Source organism: Mastomys coucha, unplaced genomic scaffold (genome assembly GCF_008632895.1).
Source record: "Mastomys coucha isolate ucsf_1 unplaced genomic scaffold, UCSF_Mcou_1 pScaffold16, whole genome shotgun sequence".
In the NCBI taxonomy this organism is placed as follows: domain Eukaryota; kingdom Metazoa; phylum Chordata; class Mammalia; order Rodentia; family Muridae; genus Mastomys; species Mastomys coucha.
The window spans coordinates 75,731,387-75,741,486 of record NW_022196898.1 but is presented as its reverse complement, the minus strand read 5'-3'; the positions used below and the strand labels follow the sequence as shown (position 1 = coordinate 75,741,486).

Below are 10,100 nucleotides of genomic sequence, written 5' to 3'. Positions count from 1 at the left end.
GATGGTGAGCGTATTTCTTTACTTTCATATACCAATCTTTTTACTATCTATACGTATGTATGTATGTATGTGTGTATGTATGTATGTATGTATGTATGTATGTATATATGTGTATAAATAACATCATGTTGGTGTGTCTTAGACTGTATACCATAAAATCTGTTTGTTTGTTTGTTTGTTTTATACAAAGACAATGTATCTGTGTATAATGGCTCACACCTCTAATCCTAGCAACTGAAGGGCTGTGGTGATAGTATCATCATTGGTTTTAGGGTAACCTGAATCACACAGCAAGCTCCAGGCCAGTCTTAGATACACAAGAGAAAGATTGTTTTTTTTTTTCTCAAAAAGAAATATTAAAATCAAACAACAACTACAAAAACCTTAAAGTATCATTAGATTTATAATGTTCCTTAGCTTTCAATCTCAAAAACATTCCTGTGTGAATAACAAATAAATCATCTGTCCTGACCATAGATAACCATCCTGAAGTCATATTAAAAATTAATGTTAAAATGTAGCATGTAGTCTTCTATTTTCCTTTTGTGTTGACCTTAATATAACTAATAAAATCTTACTCATACATATCAACTGCATACTTAGTGGATAATTTAATCTTTCACTTAGTATTACAGACACAAAAATAAATTTTCCTTGGGTTTTAAAATTTCTTTGTATATATAAGTATACACATGCTTTATTGTAGTATTCCACGTTTTTGTATTATTAAAACCATGTAAACTTTCTACCTGACCAAGACATTTATATCCACCTCATTATGTTTATAACCCATTGTACTTAAGTGTCCTGAGCAATATGACTTGATCCCTCTAAAACAACTGATTCTTACTGATTTCTTACACATACCTGTCAAGCCCCAGGATCAGATCTGTTTGATATACAATGAATATAAAATGTAATTTTAATTGCCAAATGTAACAATAGCAAACAAACAAATAAACAGAGAACAACACCCTTAGTGGTCAGCATCCTTAATGGTCAGCATTGTTAGTAGTGTGTTCTGGTTCTTGGAAATATGAAGCCAAGGGTCAGAAAGACCTAGAGGAGCTAAAACACTGTGTGTCATCAGAAAGACCTTTGCTGATTGTTTTTATTATCATTCTATGTGCGTGTTGGTCTCTTTATCCACAAAAAGAAAAAAAAAGAATAGCAAGCTAGAGCTAGCAAAGTACTTAAGGAGTAAACTATGTTCAATACTTGATAGGAATTTAATATGTTTATCTAATATATTGTCATTAGCATTTAGACAATCCATTAGTGCTAAAGGTGAAAAATCTAAATGTAAAATCTAGAGTGCTGTGCTTGTTCATTTTATGTAAACTTGACACAAGTTATAGGCACTAGAGAGGACAAGTTCTCAATTGAAAAAATGGCTCCATAAGATTGGGCTGTAGGCAAGATTGGGGAATTTTCTTAGTCAATGATTGATTGAGGGGCCAACTCATCAAGGGTGGCTCCATCCCTGGGCTGATGGTCCTGGATTCTATAAGAAAGTCGGCTGAGCAAGCCATGATGAGTAAGACACTAAGCAGCACCCCTCCATGGCCACTGTGTCAGCTCCTGCCTCCATGTCCCTATCCTGTTTGAGTTCCTGTTCTGGTTTCCTTCAATGATAGACCACAATGTGGAAGTGTAAGCCAAATAAATCCTTTCCTCCTCAACTTACTTTTTGGTCATGGGTTTTATTGCTGTGATAGTAAGCCTGATTAGGGCAAATATTTGCACTTTAAAATATACAGGAAAAGAGTCACAAAGAAGAACTATGAGGGAGAATTTGAAAGGTGGGTTGAATGACAAGGGGCAAAAAGGACTGTGAAGTGAAAGCATCCTTCTAAGTGGGTAGATGTGGGCATGTTGAGAACATATAAGGAAGCATTGGCAAGACAGAGAAGCATTGTTAGGCAAGAGCATCAGCTACGCCAAGCTGTGGGAAAACTGCCTTTCACCTTGAAGGCTTTGCACTGACTTATGAATGTTCTGAATGTCCCTTAAAGGAATTTGGACTTGATTCTACTGGGCAAGCATCAGTCATCGTTCAGAGGAGGGCTGACTTCTCATATCTGTGGTTTTAGATCATGGAGAAAAGACAGATATGACTCCAGCGGGAAGCAATGAGGGACGGACAAGCTTAGGTTTGAGATAAACTCATCCGAAAAACTGCAGTCTTTTATTACAGATACATTGAATTTTAGAGTTTGGGGTACCTTTGGAATACATTGGACTCACTCTTCTGAGAAGGAAATGGGCATTTGAAGGACATGTCCAAGTGAGTTGGCTGGCAGTGGCTGATCCAGAACCACACTCTAGTTCAGATTCCCTGGCCCCAGCATACCTCCCTCAGATTCATCTTCCTTTTTTATAAAGGGACAAATGGGACATCAGAAACACTTTTTTTTTTTGGTATTTCGAGACAGGGTTTCTCTGTGTAGCCCTGGCTGTCCTGGAACTCACTCTGTAGACCAGGCTGGCCTCAAACGCAGAAATCCTCCTGCTTCTGCCTCCCAAGTGTTGGGATTAAAGGCATGTGCCACCACCGCCCGGCTCATCAGCAACATTTTAACAAGGTTCCCTGCACACCCTATGTAAGCTGAAATAAGGGAGAGAGCCTCCTCATGGAAAGGGTGGAGAGGAGATTACATCCATGACATCATTTAGTAAGACACCTCTGTGAAAGCAGGTGCAGGATGCAGGCTAAGGAACACACACCGAAGAAGAGAAGCCAGCTGCTCTTCCCGTAGCTCAGGCTCAGCTCTTACACAAAACGAGTGGTGTTATCAAGTAATTGAGTGAGGCCTGGGTATCCCTCTCTGCAACTGTTCCTCCTACGCCACTCCTGAGCAGCCCTTGGCACCCAGGCCTTCACATCAGATATCAGACTAACTCATGGCTACTTCATCTACTATCTCCACCTTTGACTGGCTTCCCAATTAATGGGACATAATGCCATAATTGGGGAAGTTGAATTTCTGCCAAATTTTACTTGATGAGTGTGTTAATGATAAGCTTATAGCTCAGAAGGTATCGTTTATTTTTATAACTATGATTATTATTTTACTTTTTCTCCCAAAAATAGAAAGAGAAAGTAACATTTTTAACAGCCAAGTCAGAATCCAAGGATAAGGCCACAAGTATCTAGCTATACAGTCAAGTTAATAAATGTATTAAAGGCAATAATATATTTGCATGATTCATGTTCAGGATCACTTAAGGAGTGAGCTACATGGCAGACAAAATTCTAGGAAAAATACTCGCAGAATTCTAACATCTGCTCTGTACACACTTTCTCCCAGTTATTCAATCAACTACCAATCTAGACAGTGCGATGAAGGGGTTTTTTTCAGATACGATGAGGGTCCCAAATCAATAGACCTTAAAACAAAGTGATTATGTAGATGGCCCTGTGCTAACCACATGACACCTCTTAAAGCAGTTCGTCTTCACTAGTTGGTGCAGAAAAGGAAGTTAAGGGATTGAACAACATAAAAGGCTCCCATGCGACTGCACCCTTAAGGAATCTGGGCAGCATGTTGAAGATGAAAGGGGCCTATGGGGAGTAAATGAAGTCCCTGGGTAGGTGTGGATTGTCGACACAATCATGCCCATGTCAAGGACCCCAATGTCTCAGCCCCATGGGAATAGCAAGGCGTTCCCTGGGTCGGGCGCAGAGGAAGGGCAACACCCGACCCTGGTATGAACTCGAATGTTGACCAATATTGACTGTTAGCTAAGCAGTGCACACAGAAAGTATGCAACTGTGTTCTCCTTATCTAAGATATCTGCACTATTGGCAGAAACTCACCAGTGGTTTCCTCCTCTGGAGTGAGTCTAACCTGAGACTGTCCCTGAACAAAGACCTCCTACCATAATTAGCTATCCCACCTCCTCCAGCCTCACACTGTGTACAATAAATGAAGATTCCTAGCTAATGATGCTCCTTCTCAGTTTTTCCCTGTGTTCCTGTGGTTTCTTCATTACCAGTTGCTCTAGTTAGTTCAATTGCCTATGCTGTAGAGTACCCCTGCAGGTTACTTAGATCCTGTAGAACTGAACTTACAAGCAGTTGTGAACTGGATGTGTGTGTGTTAGGAACTGAAGCTGGGTCCACTGCAAGATCAGTGACTGTTTTTTACCACTGAGCCTTCTCTATCCTGCAATCTGCTTTTAAGGGTAGTACACAGTTCTATTCCACTCATCTACCTGCCTGTCTCTATACCAATACCATGCATTTTTAATCACTATTGCTCTGTAGTACAGCTTAAGGTCAGGAATGGTGATTTCCCCCAGAAGTTCTTTTAAAGTTGAGAATGGTTTTCACTATCCTGGGTTGTTTTTTTTTTTTTTTTTTTTTTTTTTTTTTTTTTTTTTTTTTTTTTTTTTTTTTTTGTGATTCCAGATGAATTTGAGAATTGCTCTTTCTATCTCTGTGAAGAATTGAGTTGATGGCGATTCCATTGAATCTGTACATTGCTTTTGGTATGCAGATGCTCTCAACCAACCATCAGACTGAGCACAGGGACCCTCAATGGAAGAGTTAGGAGAAGAACTGAAGGAGCTGAAGGGGTTTGCAACCCCATAGGAAGAACAATAATATCAACCAACCAGACTACCCAGAGCTCCCAGGAACTAAACCATCAACCAAAGAGTATACATGGAGGGACCCATGGCTCCAGCTGGAAATGTAGTAGAGGATTGCCTTATCTGGCATCAATGGGAAGGGAGGCCCTTGGTCCTGTGGAGACTCGATGTCCTATAGTAGGAGGATATAGAGCAGTGAGGTGGGAGTGGGTGGGGGGACACCCTCATAGAGGCAGGGGGAGGGGGAGGGGATAGGAGCTTTGCAGAGGGGAAACTGGGAAGAAGGACAACATTTGAAATGTAAATGAATAAAATAACCAATAAAAATTTTTAAAAAATAAAAGTAGTACACAGGTTATACATTACCCAGTGACTCGGTTTCTCTGCAATGGTCACATCCTCCTAATTTAAATGCACACATTTCTTTGTAACAAGTTTTCTCACATTATTAATTATTTTAGCAAGTAAATGATGTTTGCTGGTAGTACTCAGTAGTACTAAATGGCAAAACAATTATCTAGAATATGGCCAACTCTTCAAAACGAAGTGATCTGATTCATCTCTACTGATTTTAAATTAATAGACTATAAATACTCAAGTAAACAACTCCAGGGCACAATTCCATCTCTTTTTTATTTTTATCATAGTATATTTATTGAAGGAACAAGTAGGTTTTGAATAAACATGCAATAATGACTCGTTATTTCCCTTCAACAATTTTGAAATATTCCAAACCTACAGAAAATTTGCAACAACTGTTCATTATAAACCATAGCTCTCTCCCTGGTCTGACCAGTTGCTAACATACAAATGTGGTTACATGAGCATGTTCATATATCTCTCTCTCATTGTCTGTTCCGTGTACATACTCATATATGCAATGTGTGTGCACACACTTCCTGGTCTCTGCACACAGCTGTCTCTGTACAGTATCTATGTAGAGCTACATACACATACGGTATTAAGTCATGTGGAAACCAGTTTGCTGTACAAGCATAAGCTAATAGATAAGGCTAGTTCTTGCCCAAGGTCACCAACAAAATCACATTTAAACCTCTAATACTTAAACACACTGACTTTCTCATGAAGCATTAAATTAGTTCATATAATATAATATTTATAAATGAAATTTTAACATCTTTGTCTCAATTATCACAAAGTTAAACACATTTTAGCATTTTACTGAGCCAGTCTTCTTTCTGCCATTGTCCCTCCCCTGGCCCCCCACTGGCAAGCATATTCTCCACTTAAGCCCAAATCATATGAAACTAGAACCAGATCATGCCAGAGCATGCATATCACAAGATGCCTAAAAGCCACTGGCAATTTTTCTGATGTTACACAGTTTAAAAGTGGATAATCTAGGTACACAGCCTGGCTTCACAACATTCTAAACTTTAACTGGAGTTACATTGTTACCTTCGGTTCATCAAAGTTCGTCTTGTGACTATTAAGACAGCAAAAGAATTCTAACGTTGTTGAAATGTATGTCTGATAAAAAAAAATCCACATAACAGACAAAAACAAACAAACAAAAACACCTTCAAACTAAAACTCAGGTGCCCAGAGTGATTCCTCAGATATTTGTATGCCTACAACCCATATAAAAGCTGAGTGTATGGGGGTGGTGGCTGTTACTAATAGTCAGATACTCAGAGACAGCTGGCCATTTAGTCTATCCAGTTGCTGATCTCCTGAGCTCAGTGAGATACCTTGCATCAAAAAAATAACATGGCCAGCATGATTAAGGAATTCACCCAATGTTAACATCCAAACCTGGCCCCCAGATACATACATACACACATGTATACACAGACACTCACACACACACACACTCACAATTACTTTATTCATTCTATTTACTAAGCAACAGTGAGAAACAGTAGACAAGCTGGTGTTGTGTTTAGATCAGGTCTGGACAGAATGTTCAATATCTGACTGTAGTATCCTTGGGCCAATGTTGTTTCCTTCATAGCAGGGATTAGAAAGTCACACACAGAGACTCTCATCCAGTGCTTGAGAAAGACGGTTCCTCCTCCCTTTTGCTCTCCTTCCAAATGGCAATAAGTCACATTCACATCAGAGGACACAGTTTCTAAAGCACGATTGCACTTCTTGAGTAGTGGCACACACTTAAGACAGACATGCAGTAATCCCGAGACATAATGCCTGGAGTGCTTTATTGCTTAATTAGAGCTGGCACTAGGCCACTTCTTCTCAGCCCTGAAATAGTGCAAGAGCCCCCAGAAAGAGCCATGGCCATGAGAAGTGTTATTCCAGGAGGACAGAAAGTAATGGCACCATGCCAGCCTATGGAAAACAAAGCCAAGTGCTCTGTCGCTGCAACAGAAGTCAAAATGCCCAACACCATTGCAGCCAGAGATTAAATGCACTGCCACGCCCGTAGCTTGGGTTTAAGCATGCTACGTTGTAGTAAAAACTTTATAATCTTCACGCAGAGGACAACAGGCCATGAATTAAGTTTCAAGGATCTAGAAGCTGTATGCTGAAAAACTTCAGATCAAGATCACATACTAGCCATTTATAACAATAAATATAACTTTGCTCCAAAACATTCATTAAACAAAGGCAAAAGCAATTATTAGAATTACAGAAATGCATTTTTCCTTAAATGGCTTATTGTCTTTTCTATGGAGGAGGGAAAGAAGACAGACCTCTCTAGCTTAATTGTGATATATGTTCAGAGAACTACATAATCCTGCAATACTATCATTGCAGGGAGATCATAGAAAGTATTTAAAAATTAGATGAGGGTCTTTTCCAAATCTCCCAGAAATGGTTATTTTTTTTAATTAACTAACATTTGTGAAATACGTAAGCATTTCATATTATGAGCAAATGACAAGCGAGAGAAGAAAGTGACGCCTGAGAAAATATTTCTGATGCCTGATTGAGCCTTGGGTCCCTTAAGAAACAACTTCCCAGAGTATGGCAGGACAGGTTGGGCCCTGGCAGAGCTACAGCACCTCAGCTATGTGAAGACTTGGAAGCTTGTTGACATTTCTCTATAATATTTTTCACCAGGCAATGAGATCTCCAATCAACAGACCCAGTGACATATCCAGGCCGATCTCATCTCCCATGGTGGGTCCTCAGTGGTGGCATCTTAAATGGTAAGTCCTATGAAGTGTCACTCTAATAATGGACCCAAGTGTTTTTATCTATGTGATTGGCATCTGGGCATTGTCATCTCCAATGATGGGGTAATGAAAATGGCATCTTTAATGATGAAGACCTGAAGAATTTGATTATTCATCAAAAATCTGAAAGAATTTACTTTTTATGAACATGGTCAACTTCCTTATTTTTCTTTTTTTTTTTTTTTTTTTTTTTTGACATTCAGCCGGTTAGTTCTCATCCACATTAACCATCTGTAGATTTTTGAGTGTGGTAACAGGCACGTAAGTTACCAATGTGTAGAGTTTCTGTGGTGAAACCTCATCCTCATTACATTTTCTGGACAAATGTACTCAGATGCGATGTGAAACATTTCTTATTCTCTTGGCCCAGATGGCTTTATTGAGCCTGGTGTCAGTGCATACATCTGGTGTCCCCATTTCCTTCACAGCAAACTTCCAAATTTCTTTGAGTGCCTGAGGAGCATGCTTCTTGAAGCCCATTCCATGAACATGCTTGTGAATGTTGATGGTCTATACTCAGGTCACCATCTCGTTGATGGCAGAACGGTTCTTCTTGTCACCGACCTTCTTTGCAGAAGTCATTCTGGCAAGGCGGTCAACTTTCTCTTAACCAAAGCCCACATCAGCCAGATAAAGGCACCTAGAACACAGGTTTTAAAATCAAAGTATTTTGGCTCCTCAAATATAACTTCAGGTAGATATTTTAGAAGCTACAAAGAAATTCATGAGACTCCAAGAAATACAAGCAATTCTAAGAAACAGGTCAACCTGTTTGTTATTTTAGAAGGACCCTGGCCTGTTTCAAGATACAAAGAAATGGTGGAACACTTCAAAGATAGAATCAAAGGGAAGAATGGCTTTGGAATTTCTGCTCTCTGTGAACTGCTGTCTCTCAAGTTTTCTTTGATAGGAACTCCAAGAGGCCAGAGGCAGCATACTGCTTTATAACCCTCAAGAGGATTCAGGAAAATGTTTCTGACAAAAACCAGTCCAAGAATTACTTAATGCTATCTTTTTCTCTCCATGGAAAATAGAAAAAAAATGCTAGGTACTTTGCTTCAAGGATCATAATCTGCTTGTCTCTGCCTTGGCTTTGCACACTGATGGACTATGATCAGGGCACTTAAGTCAAGCAAACCTTTTCCCCCTCTCTTCCTCATGTTGTTTTTGGTCATGGTCCTTAGCCACAGGAATAGAATGCAAAATAGCACCTTGTGCTCTGACTCCTCCGGGTGGCCTAAAAAAAAAAAAAAAAAAGAAAGAAAGAAAGAAAGAAAGAAAGAAATGCTCACACAGTTGTCCCGGAGCCTCAGGTGCAAGAATTGGGCTGTGGCTGGATCAGTTCGCACTGGGCTCCTCATGATCTCTCACTCTCTGCATTTTGATCAGTTGTGGTTTTCTGAAGTAGTCACCATCTGTTACAAAGGGAAGTTTCTTTGATGAGGAGAGAGGATTACATTTATCTGTGGGCACGAGCATATTTAGAATGTAGTTGGGAATCATGCTGGTTTAATAAGTTCCTGTACCTAAGGCTCAGAGATCAGTGCAGAAGAGGAAACAGAAAGATTGTAAGAGACAGAGGCACAGAAAGTTTGCTGTCAGATAGTTTCTTCTAGGAATGTCCGAGAAGCTACACCATGAAGTCTCATCAGTATGGCTGCCTAAACAAGACCATGCTGACATGGAAGGAGAAAAGTCCAAGGGGATTAAACGCCAAAGAGCCACAGTCAAATGGGGAGTACTGAGAGAAAGAGAAATGGTCTTCCCCAGAGAAGAGCCTCCTAACTGCTTATTCTCGATTGCAAATGCCTTTCCCCAAAATGACTCCAACTTGTGTCAAGTTAACACACACACACACACACACACACACATACACGCACACACAGACATATATATATATATGGTATGTATGTGTGTATATATACATATATAAACACACACATATATCCTGCCTAAAATATGAATCCTTAAAGTATGACCACAAATGTCAAACCAAAAGGATCATGAACATGTGAAACCTTTAAGTAATGAAAAGAACAGGCAAGAAAAACAGAAAGAATGCCTGATGTCAGGAACATGGGGATGGAGCCTATGAAAGCATTAATGAGGGAGACTGGAAGAGGACTATCTTCCCAGAATCAGGTAAACCTTAAGAGCATTGTGTTATATAGTTTGATTCAAGTTCAGACTTGACTGTTCACGGCGATGACATTCAGAAACATATAGGCCTCCACAGGCACTTCTGCTCTTCTTTAAATACTTTGTGTTCCTCTTTCATTAGGCACTAGGGAAACAGTTGACAAGGGTCCTGGCAGTGCTGAAGTGGCCCCTTACACAGCATCT

General features: G+C 39.8%; 1 pseudogene; it reads right to left on the bottom strand.

The window, feature by feature from the left end:
- Positions 1–7,964: 7,964 nt before the first annotated feature.
- Positions 7,965–9,161, bottom strand: LOC116094318 (annotated as a pseudogene).
- Between the last annotated feature and the right edge of the window lie 939 nt (positions 9,162–10,100).